Source organism: Urocitellus parryii, chromosome 9 (assembly GCF_045843805.1).
Source record: "Urocitellus parryii isolate mUroPar1 chromosome 9, mUroPar1.hap1, whole genome shotgun sequence".
Lineage (NCBI taxonomy): Eukaryota > Metazoa > Chordata > Mammalia > Rodentia > Sciuridae > Urocitellus > Urocitellus parryii.
This window is the reverse complement of record NC_135539.1, coordinates 39,634,179-39,656,451: the sequence shown is the minus strand read 5'-3', so window position 1 is coordinate 39,656,451 and position 22,273 is coordinate 39,634,179. Positions and strand designations below refer to the sequence as shown.

Sequence of the window (22,273 nt, the reverse complement as noted above, 5' to 3'; positions counted from 1 at the left end):
CTACATGGCCGAGCAGCCTGTTCACCTGAGCACCAAGCCCTGGAAGCAGAGTCCCAGCGAAGCTGCCCTCATGATGCTGTTCTTCATCAAAGACAAGTGCACCCCAGCTGACATCTTAAAGGCCACTGAGGGGTTCAATGAGGCCACCAGAGACTGTGTGAGGAGAGTGATGGAAGAATTACCACCATTGCAATCCTCTAAGATCAGCCTGGTGACCAAGCTGAGGGTCATCATGGAACAGTCTCTGGAGTTCATGGGTGTCTTTCTGCTTGGCTTCCTGGACTTGGAGGCCCTGGGCCATTGTCTGGATCACCTGGCCAGGATGGGCAGGCCTCCTGTGGAGTGGTCTCTCCCCACGGGCCTGCAGGCTGGCCAGCCCAACCTGGTCATGTGTGGCCACTCTGATGTGCTGTTGGCTGCCCTGGCCATTTACATGCAGGCCCCAGACCAACCCCTGCCCACCTTCGATGAGGTGCTACTCTGTACCCAGGGACCACAGTTGAGGAAGTGGCCCTGCTCTTGCACCACTACCTGGACCCAGTTTCCCAGGGGCACAAGGTCTACAGCCTGCTGTTTGCAGACCAACTGAGCTATGAGGTGGCCTCCCAGGCAGAGGCCCTCTTCCATAGCTTGTGCACACAGTGTCCCCAGGAGTACTACCAGCTAGTACTGTTCTGTGACATGGCACAGGAGTGCTGTTACCTGCCCTCAGCCTTCAGTCAGCACAAAGTCCACCTCATCCCCCAGGTGCCCCTCTATGCCATCCAGGCCTACCTGGCGCATCACTTCTGGTTCCCAGCACAGTCCTTGTCAGCAGCACCTGTGTTCAGAGACCAGATATGTGTGTGGGGATTGTGGCCTCAGAAAGAGTGGGAGTTGGTAATGAGAGTGCTGGGATGGGCAGGCAGTCTCTGAGGGTTTCCAAGTGACCTCTTTCTCTGTAGGAGTGGGCACCTCAGCTGACAACCCTCTTCAGGTGGGAAAGTGAGTCTCAGGAGGGTCTGACTCCCTGCAGTCAGTGCTTCCTGTAGAAGGAGCCCCCTTTCCACCCAGGTTGCAGTTCCTGTGAGCCCTGCTCCTCTCCTTGCATGGACTTCTCTGAAGGTCACTTTTTTCATGCATAACCTCCTTTAACCTCTTCCAGGTTGTGTTGGTGTGAGCAGAAGGGGCACAACTGCTCTGGCTCCAGGAGAAGAGTGCCTTTGCATTTTTCCTTTAGTCACTGTCATGTTTCCTTGGAAAGAGGTGGTGACTTCCATTCTGTTGACTTCAACCTGTGAACATCACTGTACCCTTTCAAGACACAACCTATTCTCTCCTCCCCCAGGGTACATGCCTCTGCTTTTACTTTATTACACTTCCACCACTGTCATCATGGAGAATGTGAGGATGCTGGGTGGGTGACAGCTTGGTACTCTGGCTTCATGGTGGAGTTGTGCTCTAATATGATGTTCTGTTGCATCAGTTTTGAATTTTATACAGAGAAGTAACTTTTTAATTTTTTTAACTGGGGATTTACTTCAGGGTTGCCCTACCCCAACCCCCCCCCCTTTTTTTGAGATATGGTCTCACTAAGTTGTTTGGGGCCTTACTAGGTGGATAGCACCTTATTTTTTCAATAAAATCAACAACAGCAACAAAACTAGTAATTGAACCCACAATTGCCCTTGGAAATATACTCAAAGTAACTGAAAACACTAAGACAATAATTTTCACATAAATACTTATAGCTGAACTATTTACAAAAAATAAAAGTTAAAAATAACTCATCTTCATCAACAGATCAATAAAAAATCAAAATCTGCTCTGCTGTATACTGCAATATTATTTAACAATATGTTTCATGAGAGTACTAAATCAAGTTGCAATGGAAATGTATCTTGAAAACATTGTGCTAACATAAAAAACAAAGGGGAGAACATGCCTCATGTTGTATGGTTCAAATTAGATGTATTTTACAGAACAAGTAAATAAATAAATCATAACAAATGGTTAGTCATTGGCAGAGGTTGAGGGAAGGATAAAGAGGAAATAGCTATTAGTGTGCTTTGGTTGTTTTCCATGGTAAAAATTCAGTAAGTACACTCAATTCTACTGAATCATACCCTTGAAAATGGTTATAAAAGTAAACTTACTTTTCTACATGTACTTTTTCAGAATAAAAAAGATGCTTTACAGAATGCATAAAACCAAGTTAAAGATTCAACCAATTAAATAGTACAAATAAAAATGAAACTGATGAGAAATAAAAAATATAATTTCTCATAATAAGAAAATAACATGTATATAAATTTGCTCTGGATGAACATGTGTGATCATCAGTTAATTGTTCTTTTCCTCATTGCTCATTTACACCTTGATATTTGTATCAGAAAATATGTCTATTTATCTATCAACTTCGGAAATTAAGTATACATTTATTTTGTTTCTTTTTTTCCACTTTTTTGGCAGTGCTGGAACCACACACAGACTCTTGCACAGGCAAGACAAGTGGTCTACCACTGAGTTATATCCCCAGCACAAATGTACGTTTCTAAACTTACTTAGTTATCTCTTTTATGAGAGTAATCTAATGCCAACCCTCCCCTTTTTGCATGCTATTTGTTATTATTAAATTTAATTTTCTCATATTTTAAGTAACTTTATGTTATTATTATTTCTTGAGTGAATAAAAATTGCACAGGGTCAAACACAATCTTGTCCTAATTTACACATGTGATATGTAGTGTTTCTTTTGTATTTTATCCATAATTTTAATTGTTTTCCCTGCTTACTGGTGTTCTTAATCTTACCAGGTTCTCAGTTCTCTGGTTGGCTCACCATCTCACTCCTGATTTTGCTCCAGATCAGGGTTGATAATCTATCTTATCTGAACAAGTGCACAACATTCTAGAAAGATAGTGTTGTGACAACAAAAAGGCAGTCTTAAATCCACTTTTTCATACAGAAGCAACTGTGTAAAGGGACAGTATGTAAAGTTACATGACATTCACTAAACACAGAGGTGAGAGACTGAGAAATAAAAAAACTGAGACAAAGACCCCTGACATATCACTTACACATTGACTTTATGAGTATTACCTAAATATACCTACCACAAAGGTCCAATTTGGACATTCACTTTATATTTGCCATTTTGTTGCCAATTCTGCTCTCTTAAAATCCAGCATCTTCACTGGGCTTGGTAGTAGATGCCTATGATCCCAGTGACTTGGGAGGCTGAGGCAAGATAATCATGGGTTCAAAGCTAGCCTCAACAATGCAGCAAGGCTCTAAGCTGCTTAGTAATATCCTGTGTCTCTAAATAAAATGTTTAAAAGATGGGGATGTGGATCAGTGGCTAAGTGGCTAAGTAATACCACAGAACTTACATTCGAAGGAAGCTGGTGATCAATCCCCAGTACTCAAAAAATAAAGATTAAAAAAAATTCCAACATCTTTAATTTGCCAGAATAATCATTCCAAATACAATGGGATTACACAAAATTATTAAATTAAGATCTCACTCACTTTTCAGTTACAAAATCAACCCAAGGCCCTTATTTATAAAAATATGAACTACACATACTTTTACTGTCAATTCTGGTGTATATTTAAGGTGATAACAAAATATGAATTACAGAAAGATAATGCATCTTTTAAGTAACCAAGGGACTGCATTCTCTTTAGACCAGAAAATACTTCTTTTAGTTCACTTGTCTGGCTCGGCACGGTGGCTCGGGAGGCTGAGGCAGGAGGATTGTGAGTTCAAAGCCAGCTCCAGCAAAAGCAAGGCACTAAGCAACTCAGTGAGACCCATCTTTAAATAAAATACAAAATAGGGCTGGGGATGTGGCTCAGTGGCCAAGTGCCCCTGAGTTCAATCCCTGGTACTACTCCCTGAAAGAACCATCAAGGCTTGCCGTCGGAGAAAGTGCCTGTTTATTGAGGAACAGCTCTGCATATTTATAGAGCCAGGGGTGGTCTAACAGTTGGCATGGGGTGCTTTTTGATTGGTGAGTAAGTATCAGGTGAGCCAGCAGGGCTAAACTGATTGGTGGGTAAGTACAAGTGAGCCAGCAGGGCTAATCTGATTGGTGGGTAAGGATTATGTGAGCCAGCAGGGCTCACCATTGGAAGGCTCTTCTTGGGGGATGGGGAAGTTAGTCTTTGGAGCCGGGGCGACTCCCAACAGAGTGCATGGTGTGGGGCATGCCCTGGCCCAATGTCCCTCCTTGGGACACTTGAAGCAGGCACCCAGGGGGGTTTTCAGTGATGGGCGGTGATCTGAGGAAGTATGCTGCAGGGCCTGGGTGAGCATCTGAAATTTCTCAGTCTGGGGGGTGGCAGGGCCTTGTTCGAGCTTTTTTAGTTTGGTCTGGATGTCAGGGTAGCTCTGCAAGAGTAAATATGTCATAAGAACATGAGGCCATCTGGGGTTTCGGGATCTAGGTTACTGCTGAAGGGCTTTCGTAAGCCGATCCAGAAATTCCGATGGGGTCTCTTGTAATTTTTGGAAATTGACAGCCTTATGTGCCACTTTTTTGAGCCCAGCAATAAAGATGCAGAGAATCGGTCCCTACTCTGTATGCCAGCTTGTGTATAATCCCAATTGGGAGTTTCTGGGGCAGCAAGTGGCCCCAGAGGGTGATTGGGATTAACTCGGTGAGTTTCATCCACATGGGCTCTGGCAAGTTCCCAGACTCTGGTACGTTCCTCAAGAAGGAGTATATTAGCCAATAACATATAAGAGAGGCTATAAGCCTGGAGGACCCATTGAAACTTTTCTGTAGTGAATGAGCCCAACCTTCGCTCAAGTTGCCTGAGGTCATTCATAGAGAATGGGACATGTATCTGGATAATGCCCTTAGGTCCAGAAACCTCTCTTAAAGGGGCCATGGTTTGTGGGACTAGGGGCAGGACCTAGTTTGGGGGGGGAACTAAAGGCGTCGGCTGAGTCAGGGGGAGCACCTGAGGGGCTGGATGGAGCTGATGGAGGAGGTCGGTATGGAGGGGGTTCATCTGCCGGATAGGTTGGGGTGAGAACAAAGAGAAAAAGCCTCAACATAGGGATCTCCTTCCACTTTTTTGAGCACTTGCAGAAGTTAAACAGATCTCTGAGAATCGTGGGATCTAGGGATCCTCCTGGGGGCCATTGACTTTAATTGTCTAATTGATAGTAAGGCCAATCTTGTGTGCAGAATTTAATAAGGTGGAGTCTGCAGGGAGGGAAGAAGAGGCCTCCATAGTTCAGGAGAGGGACAAGGGTGGTTAGAGGGGGGGAGAGGGAAGTGCCTGTTTTTCCACCCCTTAGGACCTCCCGCTCATAAACCGGGTTCCAGAGAGTCCACCATGACCGTGAAGGTCGTGGTGGGGTGTGTTCTCTCCTCCAGATTGGACATCAGAAGTTTGCCTGATGATCATGGTCAAAGCCTCTGCATATAGCCTGTCTGAAGTTGGATACCCAATAGGGGAACTTACCTACTGAAGACTCAGTGTTGTGTGAGTAGCAGCAGCAATCGAAAGAGTGGATGAGGAAGGCAAGCCTTGAGAGAGGGGGCCCTCGAGCAGCAAGGCATTCCCCATCCCTGGTTTCGGCACCAATGAAAGAACCATCAAAACTTGCCATTGAAGAAAATGCCTGTTTATTGAGGAACAGCTCTGCATATTTATAGAGCATTCCCCGCACTATGCACTCTGCATACCCCATGCCCTAAATGTCAACAATAAGATCATTGGGGCTCTGATTGTCCTAGATCCCGTAGGAGGCCTATGGCCAGGGAACCCTCCAACCTTCCGGGCATGGCAATCCATTGACGGTGCCTTGGGTCCTTGTCCCCAGCTGTAACAATCAATAGACAGGAACCCAGGGTTCGGATTCAGGTAGATAGGTGCAAGGTTGACTTTCTCCTTGACACTGGGGCTACCTTCTTAGTCCTGACAGAATTCTGGGGGCAAACAGTGCTGTCCACCTCTCCTATGGTCGGGTAGGAGAAAAGACCATCTATCCAAAAAAGACTCCCCTTTTACTCTGTTCCATAGACAACTTCCCATTCTCTCAGACATTCCTATTTAAGCCCCAATGTCCTGTTTCTTTGCTCAACCATGTTATTCTCTCTAAATTCAATAAAACAATCAACATATGGGCTCCTTGCATCAGTCAGGCCCCAGAATCGGCCTATTCATCTATTCTGGCCCTTTTGGTAGAAGACTGGCCATTCTGCTCCACTTGTGAGGCTGACATGAAATACCATACTAACCTGGTTGACCCAATTGTATGGGATACCCACACCCCTTCCACCGTTTCCTGCCCACCAGTTAACATTCATCTCAAAGATCCTAACACCTTCCCAAATCAGGCTCAATACCCCCTGTCCACAAAAGCTCTTCTGGGCCTACATCCTATTAATCAGGACCTTCTTGGCAAGGGGTACCTCCATCCTGCTCATTCCCCTTACAATACTACCATGCTAGCAGTAGAAAAGCCCAACGGGACCTATCGCTTAGTTCAGGACCTACGACTCATCAACACCTCTGTTAGGCCCATACACCCTTTGGTTCCCAACCCATACTCCCTTCTGTCTCAGATCCCCACACTGCCACCCACTTCTTGATCATAAATTTAAAGGATATATTTTTGCCTTTAACCTGGACTGTCCTTCCTCAAGGATTTCGAAATAGTCCACACCTCTTTGGATAAACCTTGGCCTCTGACCTCCAATCTTTTCACCCCCAGTGACCCGAATCCTCCCTCTTACAGTATGTTGATTATCATCCGGCAAATCTCTGTGCCCACCTGCGGGGAGGAAAGCACCCCACCACAGCCTTTAAGGCTATGGTAGCCCTCAGGGACTCCTTCCTTGGGCAGATTCGAAAGTCCTAGTCCTCTCACCTTAAGACTCAGCCGCTAGAGAGACACTTATCCTCTCTTTCCTCTCTCCTCTTTCTGGCCCTGGGAGTATCCAGCCTCTCCAGGAGGGGTCCCGAAAAGCCTTGGCCAAGGTCTCCCATGGCTCCGGCTCTATCCAGGATGAGAGCTTCGACTGTCAGGATTCAGTGACGACCACTCTCTGCATTTTGAACCTGCCATTTAGATACTTCTGATTTTTTGGCTCTAGCTGGGACCAATTTTTGGCTCTATCTGGTCCCTTTGCCAATAAATCCGTTTCCTCCTTCTCTGCATCCTCTTCCCTCCTCCTTACATGGGTAATTTGTCCTCTCTGCCACTTGACTCTCCCCTACAATGCCTCTTGGATCAAATATAACACCCAGGCCTGCTCCACTTATCCCTTAGACAACCAAAGCAGATGGCTCCTTTCTGGGTCCCTGGATCTCTCCATTCTAAGGGATATCAACAATTTCCAGGCTTTCTTCTTGCTCCAATCCAATCCTCCTCTCTGCACCTCTTGCAAACCTCTACAAATTCTTCTAGCCTAACCAAAGGGTGCTCAACAGATGACACAGTTCTCCTACTTTTTTGGCCTTAAAGGGATATCAGGCTTTTCCACAAAAGGCCCAAGTAGCATGTAAAGAGGTCAATATCTCTCAAGGTAAAAAGGCCATTACAGTAGACAGAAAACAGCTTATTGTGTCTATACACCAAAGACCAAAGATGACATACTCTCCTTCTTAGGTTTGGCTATATAATCTGGCCAAGGGCCCCCAAGATGAACCCCTACTCTCAGTGGTAGGGAAGCCCTTTAAAAAGGCCTTCCTCTGGGCACCTGCCCTGCATCTCCCTGACCTCTCCCAACCCTTCACCCTTCAAGTACATGAAAAACAGGGACAAAGTCTGGGCATTTTGGGTCAGGAATATGGCCCCACATTTGCACCAGTGGCCTACCTATCCAAACAGCTCAACCCCACGGTCAAGGGCTGACCCCCATGCCTCAGAGCCCTAGCAGTGGCCCATGAAAATTTTACCCTGGCCTACCACCATTTCTGAGGGATCTCTGCCCTCTTTGGACCTCGTCTGGTTCTCAGATGGTAGCTCCTTTATATAAAAAGGGGTTAAAGTAGTGGGGTATGCTGTAATTTCCCTCTCATCCATCATAGAGGCAAAAACCTCTCAATAACACCAACCAACAAGCTGAACTCATAGCTGCCACAAGGGCATGTGAGCTAGTTGAGGGGAAAACCCTCCTTTCCTTCACTCCTTTTTCATCCTTTCCCCACGTGATAAGACCCTCCTACAACAGATCCCTTCAGCTTGTCAGATCTTCCAGAGAACCAATACCAATATCAATACTCCATTAAAACCTAAACCTTTCCCTTCTCATCAGGCACACGGTCATATCCCAGCTGCAGACTGGCAGATTGATTTCACCAATATGCCCCGAGTAAAAAACAAGCCTTTCCCACTTCTAAGAAGCAGGCCTCCATGGTAGTTGACTCACATAATCCCCCGTTTTGGGATGTCCACTTCTATCCAATGAGACAATGGCCCAGAATTCACCTCACAGGTAACTCAGGGACTGGCTCACATGCTATCACTCCCTTGGCATTTCCATTGCCCTTACCACCCCCCAGGCTTCTGGAAAGGTTGAAAGGTGACTAGTTATTGTAAAGATCAAACCAGAAAAATACAGCTGGGCATGGTGGTGCACACCTGTAATCTCAGTGGCTCAGGAGGTAGAGGCAGGAGGTCTGTGAGTTCAAACAACTTAGGGAAGCCATGAACAACTTAGCAAGACCATGTCTCAAAGATTTAAAATTAGTAAAAGGGATTGGGGATGTTGCTCAGTGGTTAAACACACCTGGGTTCAATCCCTGGTTAAAGAGAGAGAAAGAATGAAAGCAAGAGTGAGAGTGAGAATGAACATGAGAGAGAGAGAGAGAGAGAGAGAGAGAGAGAGAGAGAGAGAGAGAGAGAGAGATTATAATGAGAGAAAATGGACAAAAGTGAAGGTGAGTAGAAACTTTATAATTAACCACTGCTTTTGAAAGTTAGGCTCCTTGTATCCCACAAAATGAAAGGAAGATAAGAGTGCTACCCTCAGGTGTTTATTGGTAAATTTTACACAAATTGGTTTAGTGTTTAAAAAAAATGTTCAAAGCCTCACAACTACTAAGCAGCTTGCCTGGGATTGAAGATCAACTCAGTCTGACTCCAAAGCCAAAACACTTTCACTACTCTACTAGTCCACATGGCTCCTTGAAAAGTTCTTATTCCTAATTCTTTTAGGTTTTCAACAGGGACACATTTAAAAAAAATAGGATTTTTGTCCATTTAGTGATCTTCTCTAATGGTTGTTGTATCCTTGAAATAATGCTTCTGAAGCCTCTAGGAAGGACCTAGAATAATTTTGAGAAATGTCTGACAAATGTTTTGAGGAAATAATGAACAACAATGTATTTCTGATTTCTCTTCACTGTAGAAATTTGAAAATATGCATAATGCATCCATTGGCATGGTTATAAACATTGTGCTCATGAAAAGTGTGGTAAAAAGAAGTCTGCACTGTGCCAAAAATAAGAATAAAATAAAAATAAGCCCATTAAATAAAGTGTAGGGGAGCAGAGAATTAAGTGAAAAATTTTAAAGGTGATATGAAATGATGCACTAACTCTCCTTCACAGAATATCATCAGGGAATATCTCTCAAAAGAAAAGGAAGATCCATACTGCTTTCCTTAATACATAAGTTTTCATAATACCTCAAACTGAAAAGGGATTTTATGACTACAGCATATATTCACTGATAGAATACATTCTCAAAATTAATACAAGTTTGTTAATTGATAATTATCTCCATTTATGATCTGTAGTGAAAAAAAATTAGAAAAATGAAAATGTAAGACACACCTATAATAATTTGATCAAAAATAAACACTAAAAGAGTTTCTAAAAAATAAACACTAAAAGAGTTTCTATTATACAGAAATTATGGATTAAAAAGATAAAAATAGAAATTGATTGTAAGACAACACAATTATCATAATTGTCACTGATTTGGGAGATCCTGTGCCCCTGTTGGCTTTGGAAATCAATTGTCTCTGAGATTTAAGTGGTCTCTTATTGGTGACCCTGAAGGTTTTCTGATCTGCTGGAATGGAGGTTCCAATAGGCAGGAGAGGTTGTAACTGAAAAACAGTGTGGCAAATATGAGTTTTCCTAGGAGACTCAGGTATCTCAACCAATGCCTGCCCAGAAGTTGATGTCCTGGTGCTGGAGCATTCACCCATGCATAAGGATCTGTGGGGCAACAACTCATGCCCTCTAAACTCAACCAGAGAGAGCCACCCACACCTTGGGACTTTCACACAAGCCTTACTTGTCCCTAATCTCTCATTTTTTCACTATACTGTTCCTTGGAATACAATCAAAGCTAAAATCGATACTCAATGTAAAAATTATATTTCCTTCGTGCAAATAGTAGTACATAGATGAAAACAATGACTTGCAAAATATGATAATTATAAGTGCAATATTTAACTGCAGTTGATGGCATATTTGTTTAATTACTGTACAATGTTTTTTCACCTATGAGAGATTGGTTTTGATATTTGTTTAATTACTGTACAATGCTTTTTCACCTATGAAAGATTGATTTTGTCATAACAGGCCTTATGGTGATTTTATTATCTCTTATAGTTATTCTCAAAGTGAGGTTTACTATTTCCCTATTTGGTAGTACATGCTGATGGTGGAAATGGTCCTAGAGTACTTAATTTATTTTTTATTTTTTTTTTATTTTTGGTGTCAGGGACTAACCAGACGTGATTGATCACTGAGCCCCAGTCACAGACCTTTTTAATATTTTATTTGGAGACAGGGTATCCATAATTTGCTTACTGCCTTGCAAACATGCTGAAGGTGGCTTTGAACCTGTAGTCTTCTTACCTCAGCCTCTTGAGACACGTGGATTACAGGAGTATGCTACTGCACCCATCATTAATTTTATTTTATTTCCTTATAGGGAATCAGAGGAAGAGAGAGAGAGAGAGAGAGAGAGAGAGAGAGAGAGAGAGAGAGAGAGAGAGAGAGATATTCCAGAATGAATGATTATTCATCTCTGTTAACTTAAATATCTGGAATGAATTTTGGATTGTGAAATTAGGCTCTAGGAGGCCTTAGATATATAGATACCTGGACTACAGAAAAATCTATAGTTAATGAGTCAGGGGAGAGTATGTGAACTGCACCAGGGCTCTATGTCTTTTGGGTTGGGGCAAAATAAAAAAGTTATGAAGGTGGGTGTGGTATTGATAAAGAACTTCATAAATACTACAGTTTTAAATAAAAGAAGGAATAGCAAAAGGTTTTTTTTTTTCTATTTGATGTGAAGCATGATAGTGCAAAGTCACCTTAAACTTAGAGACAAATTCTGGGAGAAGACAGGGATGCATTCAAGTGTTTATGTTCTTTGGAGTGGTAACTGAAAAGGAATTGAGGAGATCATCATGTCTTTCAGTTAAAACTAATATTTTGGATCTATAAGGAGGCTGATGGATTTATTGAATCATTTTTAATAGTCAAATTATGTATGTTGAGATGTGAAACATGTCTTAGTTAATATCTCTCATTTTATTTGTGACAGCAAAGCTATTTAGACTACCCCATATGTATCCTTTAAGAGGTATACTATATGTTTTTAAAGTAAAGTTAAACTGAGATATTTTTGAAATAGGCAGTGAGCAAAGCATATTAAGAATATCTATGACAAAAAATGTGTAGTAATTTTTTCATCAAAAAGATTACTAGTGTTTATTATACTGGGTGTTATGTATGAGGGGATATAATAAAGGAGATATAGTATTATTATGGTCATAATCTGCTTATGATGTGCCATTATTATTCACAAAATTTCAAACAGGAAACCTTGGTATTTCAAAGAATCACATTTTTAAAACCTGAGTCCTTTATACTAAGATTTGATCCTTGAAGGTATAGTTTTGATTTATATTAAAAGCTCTATAATCTATTTTAGCTGAGTATCTAGGGATATCTACTGTGAATTTCTATTATACCCACACAATTTGTAAATGCCAAAACTTGATTTAATTAAAACTTTCTAGGGCTGGGGATGTGGCTCAAGCGGTAGTGCGCTCGCCTGGCATGCGTGCGGCCCGGGTTCGATCCTCGGCACCACATAACAACAGAGATGTTGTGTCCGCCAAAAACTAAAAAATAAATATTGAAAAATTCTCTCTCTCTTTCTCTCTCTCTTCTCTCTCACTCTATCTTAAAAAAAAAAACTTTCTACTCATAATGTTAGAGCATCAGTGCCTCCTATACGTCTTTCAGGATTATGGGTATAATATTTATGCAAAATTAAGTTGAAATTATAGCTGAATAAAAGTCTACATAATAAATCCAATATTAGCACTTTGTTTCTATTGTACATTCAGTAAGATTTAATTTTTTTTTCATCACTGGAGTTTGAACACAAACATTTTCTATCACTAAGTTACATTCCCCAGTGTGTATGTGGAGATATGTGTGTGTGTGTGTGTGTGTGTGTGTGTGTGTGTGTGTGTGTTTGTATTTGGTGCTGGGGATTGAACCCTGGGACACTTAACCACTGAGCTACATCCTCAGCCATCTTTATGTTTTTATTGACTGAGACACAGAGTCTAACTCAGTTGCTAGGCCTGGCCTCAAACTTTAAATCCTCTTCTCTCAGCATTCCAAGTCACTGAAATTACAAATATATGGCTCCACAATCAAATATTTAGAAAATTTTTTTAAACATTGAGGTTTATGTTTAAGTTTGATGGGCCACCCAGATATATTTGTTACCTGATCCTAGGAAGAAAGTTTCCAAAATTTTCATAGGGCATAAATATATTCTGGCTGTAGTGTCTGAAACCTCATTTTCATGGGACATATGAAATAAAGGAAAGTTTTTCATTACCAAACTAGAAGTAATCACTTTTAGTGTTGTGTGGTAGAAATAGTTACTTAGTGCAAAAAGACAGTTCACTTCAGTTTCCTTCTGAATTTGCTAAACTAATATGATGAAGAGAATATTTTTAAATTTATCTTTTGTTCTTGGATAAAACTCAGAATGACTGAATGAGCACGGGTGTTCATGCCTATGGTTCCATTAACTTGGGAGACTGACAAAGGAGGATCACACATATGAAGCTCGCCTCTGCAAATTAGTGAGATCCTAAGCAACTTAGTGAAACCCTGTCTCAAAATAAAATATAAAAAATGGTAGAGATGTAACTCAGTGGGAAGCTCCTGGGACGGATCACTGCTACAAAAGAAGAAGAAGGAGGAGGAGGAGGAGGAGGAGGAGGAGGAGGAGGAGGAGGAGGAGGAGGAGGAGGAGGAGGGAAAACAAACCAACAAAACAACTTAGAATGTCTGATTGATCTAACTACAATTCTATAAAGAACTCCAAATGTATTTTTCTCAGTTTATCTCTACATGAAGGTTATGAAGGCCACTATTCAAAGTTATGTTTTCCACTGCTTAATTGCACTTTAATCCATTCAATTATTTTCTCAGTTCCTTTTTTTAAAAGTTCATCAATGTTCTTCAACTATTTTCTGCTTATACCAACTTAGGTATCCATTGGCCTCCTTTTAATTGTTTTGTAACTTATTTTTGTGTGTGTAGTACTGGGGATTGAAATCAGCCTTCCTATTCTAGGTAAGTACTCTATCAGAAATCTACAGCTCCTGTCCTACTTTGACTATTAGATCAAGGAATTTATTTAACTGTACTTATTTATTTTAAAGTATATGTTTTCTATGTTCTGATAGTCATTTGACCAAAGCTAACTCCAAACACTCTCTGGGAAATGCCGGTTTTACTTTAGCCTCCTCTTTTCTCCAACGTACTTTGAAAAGATGCCTTCAAAGCTGTGTTGTTTACCATGCTCTGTTTGTGTATTCATGGTGGATTTCTGAATATATCATCTCATAGCCTTTTTTACTGAAAAATTCTTTTGAGATACCTTCTGATAATTTTATGAAAACTCCCTTTTATGTCACTTTCCAGTAACTGTTTTCAAAATTCTCTCTTTAATATGTATATGTATATATATATATATATATGAACAAATCAAATATGTATATATCAAGTAACATATATATTTGTTACTTGATCCTAGGAAGAGTTTCCAAAATTTTCATAGGGCATAAATATATTCTGGCTGTAGTGTTTGAAACCTCATACACACACACACACACACACACACACACACACATCTGTTAGCTGTATCTCAAGTTCCTTTATTTATTTTATAAAAATTAATTTTGAGTCAGGGACTCACAAATTTATTGAGGCTCTTTCTAAATTGCTGGTGTGGGCCTCAAGCATATGATTCTACTGAACCATGATCCTGAGGCATTAGGATTGCAGTTTTGTGTTACCATCAACAACTGACAAGAGAAATTTCTCTAGATTCTTTCCATTGTTGCATTTCTGTAGTATGCCCACATTCACTCTTTCATAGAAGCAGATGGACTCTTAAGCAAATACATGAGGGACATCTGATTGTTGATTTAAGTCACCTTATGATCCTTGAAAAGAGTTCTGATGAACATTAATGTATCCCCCAATTTCCCATAGATATTTTTATATTGCAAGTCCATTTGTTCTCATTTCTCACAGTTCAAATTGCAATTGCCCTCTTGTCTCAGCATGAAATTGGGCCATAAGATATTCTATAGTTTTTAGTAGACACTGAAACATTATGGAAAATAGCATGAAGCTCAACACACCAAGCTGATTTGATTTTTTGTTGTTGTTCTGTAAGAGAAGTAGCTGAGTAGCTGTCTAAAATCCTTCTAGAATATAATGTTATTCATTCATCAGTGCAGTTTAATTTTATCTATGATGGAATTTTATTACACTGAGTAATAAGTTGCAGAGATAGCAACATAATGACACTTACTTTCTAAAATAGATACATCAATTTTCTTTTCAGCCATTTAGATTTTTGTCTTCCCTAAGTTATACTCAGTTTCTAGGTCTGTGATGTGCTTTTCACACACTGTATTCTCTAAGTATTTACCCTTCTGAGGAATCTGGGTTGACATAGCTATTGTAGAATGCTTCCTTTAATAAAAAGGATGGAAAAACAGTTGTGTTACTTGAATTACAGTGTCTTTCTGTGATGTCTTCTCTAGGAATTTTCTTAATAATGATGGGAAATAATATTATGTCAGATTTTCATTTCCTATATCAAAAGCAAACTTGACTTCAGGAGTTTATATGAAAATTTAGATAATTTTTTTTGTTAGTTTTCAGTATGATGTTGAGTAGCCATTTGACATCTAGAACCTGTGTTTTCTCATCTACAAAGGGGATGATTTTAGAGGACAAAATTGGATAATATATTTCATGGTTACTATTAATAGAAGTATGTGATGTGGCTCTATATCTGATAAAACACCTGAAAGACACAGTATAAATATTAATTGTTTAATTATTATCTGTCATTCACATTAATTTTACTTAAAAATCTTGTAATAACATTTTTACCATAGTCACACATGTCAGCCACATCGGAATTCCAGATTCCAATTCTTTGGTGATTTAAGGTGATACAACTGATTATATGCTTCTCATTTCTCTCTGCTTACTCTATGTCCCCAATAGAGAAATGCTCTGTTCCATGCCTCCATAACCCTTGTTCACCTGCTTTAAAAAATTATGTAGAAACCTGATGTTCTCAACCTATCAATATGATTTGTAATGAAGGCTTAAGTTTACTTCTGAGTGGTATTTTCATCCTTGTTATAAACTGTATAAGGACATCCCTGGGTCATGAAGTGGGAGCCACATTACCCCTAAGATATATCAGAATGTTTTCTTTGTGTTATGATATGATATATACTAAAATAGAGCAGTTTGTGTGTGTGTGTGTGTGTGTGTGTATACACACACACACACACACATAAACTGCTCTATTTTAAGTAAGTGTCACTAACCAAGTCTTAAAATAATAAGAAAAATTGCATGAGTCATGTGATCTAGTAGAATTGTTGGTCTTTCCAGTGAAAAACAATTGAACATAATTCCCAGCTCAGCTCCTTATTAAACATGAGGCTTTGATCACAGAAGAAAAAATATCATGGCCATGTCATTAGGTCTAAAGTCAAATTGCAAATTAAGAAGTTTGCCTTTAATGAATTTAAACAATAAAATCAAATCTGTGGCTAGATCTGAAAACATGGTACCCTATATCTTGGGACTTAATCTTCTTTTGCTTCCTGTCTGAAGCCTGGAATTGAAATAATGCTGTGGCCAGCATTAGGTAGAAAAGACTGGTCTACTTCTGAATACTTTCTGGTTGGAGTTCTCTGATCTCATTCAAGGCAATATCTCTAGTGTTTGAGGGGGGAAATATTGGTAACATACTCTTTGTTCTCTACCATAAAAATGGGGATTTGAAAGCTTCATCTTCCCAAGGTTAGTAGAGCTAAAGCTCTCAAATCTGGAATGTGGATGCTGTGAATTGAGAGATGGTGGACAATTGAAAGAAAGACTCAGTTTTTTGTGTTGCTGAAAAATATCTACACCTCATTAGTAATGCACTATTTGCCAATTAATGATAATATTTTGGATATATTGTGCTGTGCCATTAAAATCTCTTTCAACTGTGTTTTTATTTTTTAATTTAAATTCTAGAATATTTTAAATTACTCTCATGCTTCAAGTACTATGTTCACTGGAGACTGCTGCTTTAAGTTTTCTTTTCTGTTCTTTTTTTTCACAGTACAAACACAATCAATCTCCTTACAAGACAGAGAGCTGACAACTTTACAGTGTCATTTTATTATCCCCATTCATGTATAATATACAGACATATATTTCATAAACTTATATGAAATAGTAAATGCAAATGTCCTCCTGCATGTACTGGATCCCAATATCTCAAGAAAACCTATCCTTAAATTAGGGTGTAGTATGTTAGGGAAGTGGATGAGTGTCCTCTAGTTGTGATGAATCTCCTGCTGTATTCTTCTTCCAAAAGGTGCTACAATTGTTTATCTTACCTACTATGAATACTGCTAATCAAGATGACAATGCACAATTTAGTTACATACTGATTCTAACTTATTTGAACATGTACCCACCATTGTTATTACTGTGTCTTATGGTAGTTTTACAATTAGTTTTTAAAGAGCTTTCATGCTATTTTAAAGAGTGGGTGTACTAAAGTTATATTCTAGCATAGTATGAAAGTGTTCCTTTCTTCCATATTTATATGATTAGAGTACTAATTATTTTTCACTTTTTGATAATAACTATCCTAAAAGCTGTGCTTAGGCTGCAGGTCTTATATTTGTCATAATTATCTGATGCAAGTTTTTTTGTTTTGTTTTGGGTTTTTTTTGGGGGGTTGGTTTTTTTTTAAAATTCAGGCTGCCTATTTGTCACTGGAGGAAGGTATTCTAAGCTGTTTTAGAAATAAATAGGGAATAAATAGGGATCTGTGCTTTTTAACCAATAATCCTCACTTCTGGTGGGAATTGTATCCCATTGAAATGCTTGTGACCAAGGAAGATTGTTATATGTATAGTCGCCATTTTCCAATGCTTCTGTATGTCCTTAATACCACTTCTTATATGGAGAAAAAGGTTATTGATTAGACTTTATTCCAATTTACTGGATCAAACTTAATCATGTCTTTAGGAACCATAAATTCAAATAGAGCTAGAGTCTGAGGCACAGAGTATTTAGAACATCAAAATATGTTGATGAAACACAATTTAACTAGTAACATAAATTAGTCACCTTCTAAAGACAGGCTCCCAGGAAAAAATTCAGAATGAAAGAATATGCACAAGTACCATTTTAACAACTACAATCAGATTACATCACATAAGAATAAGTTATATTTTCACCAGGAATCTCTGACTGTAGTTGCTTTTTTGCAGCCAAAATTTCTTGGTATTGGCATTTTAAAAATGTCTAATCTCTTGGACATGTAGGTCATACTCATATTCTGGATCCTGTGTTGTGCTTTTTTTTCACCCTGTAGCCTCCAAGCATTTGTTCCTATGATGAAGCGGAGTTGACATCATTGTTTTTGAAGATTTTCCTTAACATAAAAAAGTGAAATCTGGGCACTATGGTGCATGACTGTAACCGCTACATCTCAGGAGGCTGAGACAGGAGGATCACAAATTTAAAGCCAGACTCAGCAAAAGTGAGGCAGTAAGCAACTCAGTGGGACCCTCTCTCTAAAATACAAAATAGGGCTGGGAATGTGGCTCAGTGTTTGAGTGCCCCTGAGTTCAATTCCCAGTACCAGAAAAAAGAAGTGAAATCTTTTGTGTCTCTTAAGTCAAAGAATTCACCTTGGATATTTTGTCCTCATGGTACTGTCCTCACAATGTGGTGGAAAAATATTTTCTCCTGCTGCCATCCCTCATACCAGGATCAACCAAGACTTCAGGTAGCTTAGAAGCAATTTTATACAGGTATGTCCACAAGCAATTCTCATTTCTGTGCATGCTGCTGAGAAGCTTTTTCATACCTAGTATCCTGTGTTATCTCATTTCTACTGAAGGGATGTTTTTAGATTACTCAGTTGTATAGTAGCTTCATGGAGACCATTGACACCAGTAGGTACTATGACCACACAGCTGACAAAACACCTTGAAGTTACTTGTAGAGACTGTTTAACAATTATCTGACACCCAGAACCTTATAACCTTGTCATCATGGGCATTCATGTCATGCACATGCCCAAATACAAAATTTTGAATCTTTCTTGTTTGAGATCCAGATTCCAATTCTGTGATAATTCATGGTATTGTTGATAAGCATATGTCCCTCTTTGACCTTCTTTTACTCTAAACCCCTAATAAAGAAGTTTTTTTTCTGCATGCTTCTATAGCCCATGTACATTTGTGTTTTGAAAACATAACACTAGGTGATATTTTACCTCTTTCTAGAGCAACATGTCTTATAATTGACAAACTCTGATTAAACTGACCACATTTTATTTTATTTTTTAACTGATTTTATTATTTTTTAAATACATGACAACAGTGGAATGTATCCTTATTACACATATAGAACACAATTTTTTATATCTCTGTATGTAAAGTATGTTCATGTCAATTTCTGCCATTATATATGTACTTTTTCTTGTATTACAATTCTTTTTTTTTGAGGGTCTGATCTTATTTGTTACTGATAAAAATTCTTATTTTTGACTGGACTCAGACTTAGAAGTAGAAGCTCTTATAGAAGACAGCCTGTGTCTCTTGGCAATCCTTTCCTGGTGTTATTCTTTGGGTTTCATTCATTCTCTTGGCCCAAAGTTTGGCATATTCTTCAGTCTCTTCCTTATTCTTCTTAGTATGCTGTTTCTTCAGAGCAGTACACCAGTGCTTGTGTTGAGTAAAAAGACGTTGAATCCTTGGTGCTTTGGTCCTGGGTTTTTTACCTTCCTTGTTTAAGGGTTTTCTGAAAACATATTGGTGAACATCATCCTCCTTAGAGAGATTGAAAAGTTTGCGGATTCTACTAGCTCTTTTGGGTCCCAGTCTATGATGTACAGTAGTATCAGTAAGTCCAGGATTATCCTTCTTTCCTTTTTTTACAATAACCAAGTTGAGAATGCTCAGGTTGGCATCCACAATGCAACCTCAAACAGATTTACACTTTCTCTCTCCAGTTCACCTGGGTCTATAACAGAAGTGCCCCTTACTCAGTAGTAAGCGAGCATGGCCATGGGTCAAGACACCCTGCTTCATGGGGAAATGTTGTTTCTAGTTCCCGCCACTGATTCGGACCACATAACCCTTTTATTCTTCACCCAGAGCATCCACAGCAACTTCTGTGGCCATATGCTTCTCATAAAAAGTATGAAGTTTGTATTCATCATCCACTTCAATGAGTTTCTGACAGCCAGTGGCTGGGAAGGAGATATTCAGGTTCATCTTGGAGCAGCTGTATTACAATTCTTAATACACATCTTTATACCACAATTTTTCATATCTCTGTTTGTATATAAGGTGTGTTGACACTCAATGCAAATCTTCATACAGGTACTTTGTGTAATGGTGACCATCACATTCAACAATCCTTGCTAATCTCCTTCCCCCCTTTTCCTCTCAGCCCTCTTTCCTATCTAGAATTAATCTGATCCTCCCATGCTCTCCCTCCCTACCCCACTATGAGTCACTCCTCTTGTATCAGAGAAAACATTCGGCATTTGTTTTTTGGGGATTGGCTGACTTCACTTAGCATTATCTTCTCCAATGTCATCCATTTACCTGCAAATGCCATGATTTTGTTCTTTTTTTAATGATGAGTAATATTCCATTGTGTATAAATGCCCATTTTTTTATCCATTCATCCAATGAAGGACATTTAGGTTGGCTCCACAGTTTAGCTATTGTGAATTGTGCTGCTATAAATTGATGTGGCTGTGTCCCTGTAATATACTGTTTTTAAGTCCTTTGGGTATAGTCCGAGAAGAGGAATAGCTGGGTCAAATGGTGGTTCCATTCCCAGATTTCCAAGAAATCTCCATACTACTTTCCAAATTGGATGCACCAATCTGCAGTACCACCAGCAATATATGAGTGTACCTGTTTCCCCATACCCTCACCATTATATTATGTTGTTTATCTTCATAATAGCTGCCATCCTGACTGGAGTGAGATGATATATTAGAGTAGTTTTGATTTGCATTTCTCTGATTGCTAGAGATGATGAGCATTTTTTATATGTTTGTTGATTGATTTTATATCCACTTCTGAGAAGTGTCTGTTCAGGTGCTTGGCACATTTATTTATTGGCCCATTTATTTGTTTTTTTTAAACTGACCACATTTTAAATATTAGTCTATCCTTTAATTTGTAAAGGGGGTTTGAGATAAATTCTAGCTGGTGTTTGCCCTTGATGTAAACTGAATTAAGATTTTCTGTATCCTGGAATAAGAATCTAAAGGTAATTCAGATATATGAAAAGATTCTGTTTCTGTTAAAATATATAATATATGTACTGTATTCTATATACATATAGCAGAATTCCTGGTTTTTCAATAATTATCCATTTCAAGTCAGAAGAGAATAAGAAATGTTGCATTTGTCTTTTATTCTGGTGGGGGTGTTTTGGCTTTGAGATGAGATCAAGTTCATCCTGTGTCCAGCTGCTTATTAGGTGTGAGACTTTGACCATGGGAGGAAATAGATATTATAACTTGACTGTTAGCTCTAAGGACAAATTGCCAAATAAGATGTTTGCATTTCATGTATTTAAACAATTGAGTCAGGGATTCTGGACAGATCTGAATTTATATATCCCCCATCTGAAATCCCATCTTCTTTTTTCTCCTGAATTACATGTGCAATGGAAGTGGAACTGTTACCAACATCAATTGGGAAGACTGATCTACTTTTGGATACTTCTTGGTTGAAGGTTCCTGCTCTCACTCATGGCTGTGTCTCTTCTAGTCTTTGGGCCTAAGGAGAAATATTTATAAGAAACTTTATCCCTTACCTCTAGCATAAAAATGAAGAAATGAGGACTGTACCTGCCTGAGGTAAGAGGAACCATAGCTCTCAAATCTGGAATGTGGCTGTTGTGAACTAAGATATACTGGAGGCTTTAAATACAGTGAGTTTGGGGATGTATATATATATTTCTATATAAATATAAAAATATAAATACATGTATTTCATTAGTAAGATATATTACTATTGAAATACATAAATAAATGTATTTCAATAGTAATATATCAAAAAATGATAATATTTTGAACATATTGGCTTATTATCATTGCAATCAATTTCACCTCTTTTAATTTTTAACATGAATACTAGAAAAATCTAAATTACTCTTTTGCCTCAAATATTATTTTAATTGTGCATTGCTTATTTAGAGGTTTGCTTTCCAGTAAAAACTCTCTTCTCTCAAGAAAAGAGAGCAGAAAATTTAAGTGAAATTTTACATTGATTGTCATTACATTGTTTCCATCCATGAATAATCTATAGATGTGTAAAATCCACCCATTGATTTGACCTTATATACAGGGTTAAATACAAATGTTCTTCTTGCTGAGCTAGATCCTCTTCTCTGAGGAAAACTGACCTTAAAGAAGGCCCCAGTTGGCTTGAGACCAGCACCCACTTTCGTTTTGTTTTTTTTTTGACAATCTGAAAAGGGAATCTGTGTCTTTCTGTGTCTTTGTGTGTCTTTTTGTCTGTGTCTCTGTTAAGTGTGATGGCATTGTTTTACTTTGGACAGATGCAGAGTCCCAAGTTCCAATCTGCCTTAGATGTTTGGAGGTAACTTTAGCTAAATTTTAGCCTAAGAATGCCTCTAGTATGCTTCTCCTGTAAGGGACCAAGAGTCAATAGAACTGCCA

At 39.0% G+C, this 22,273-nt stretch overlaps 1 pseudogene; it reads right to left on the bottom strand.

Annotated features, from left to right (window-relative positions):
• Window positions 1-19,099: 19,099 nt before the first annotated feature.
• LOC113175967 (small ribosomal subunit protein eS6 pseudogene) lies at window positions 19,100-19,838 on the bottom strand (annotated as a pseudogene).
• Between the last annotated feature and the right edge of the window lie 2,435 nt (window positions 19,839-22,273).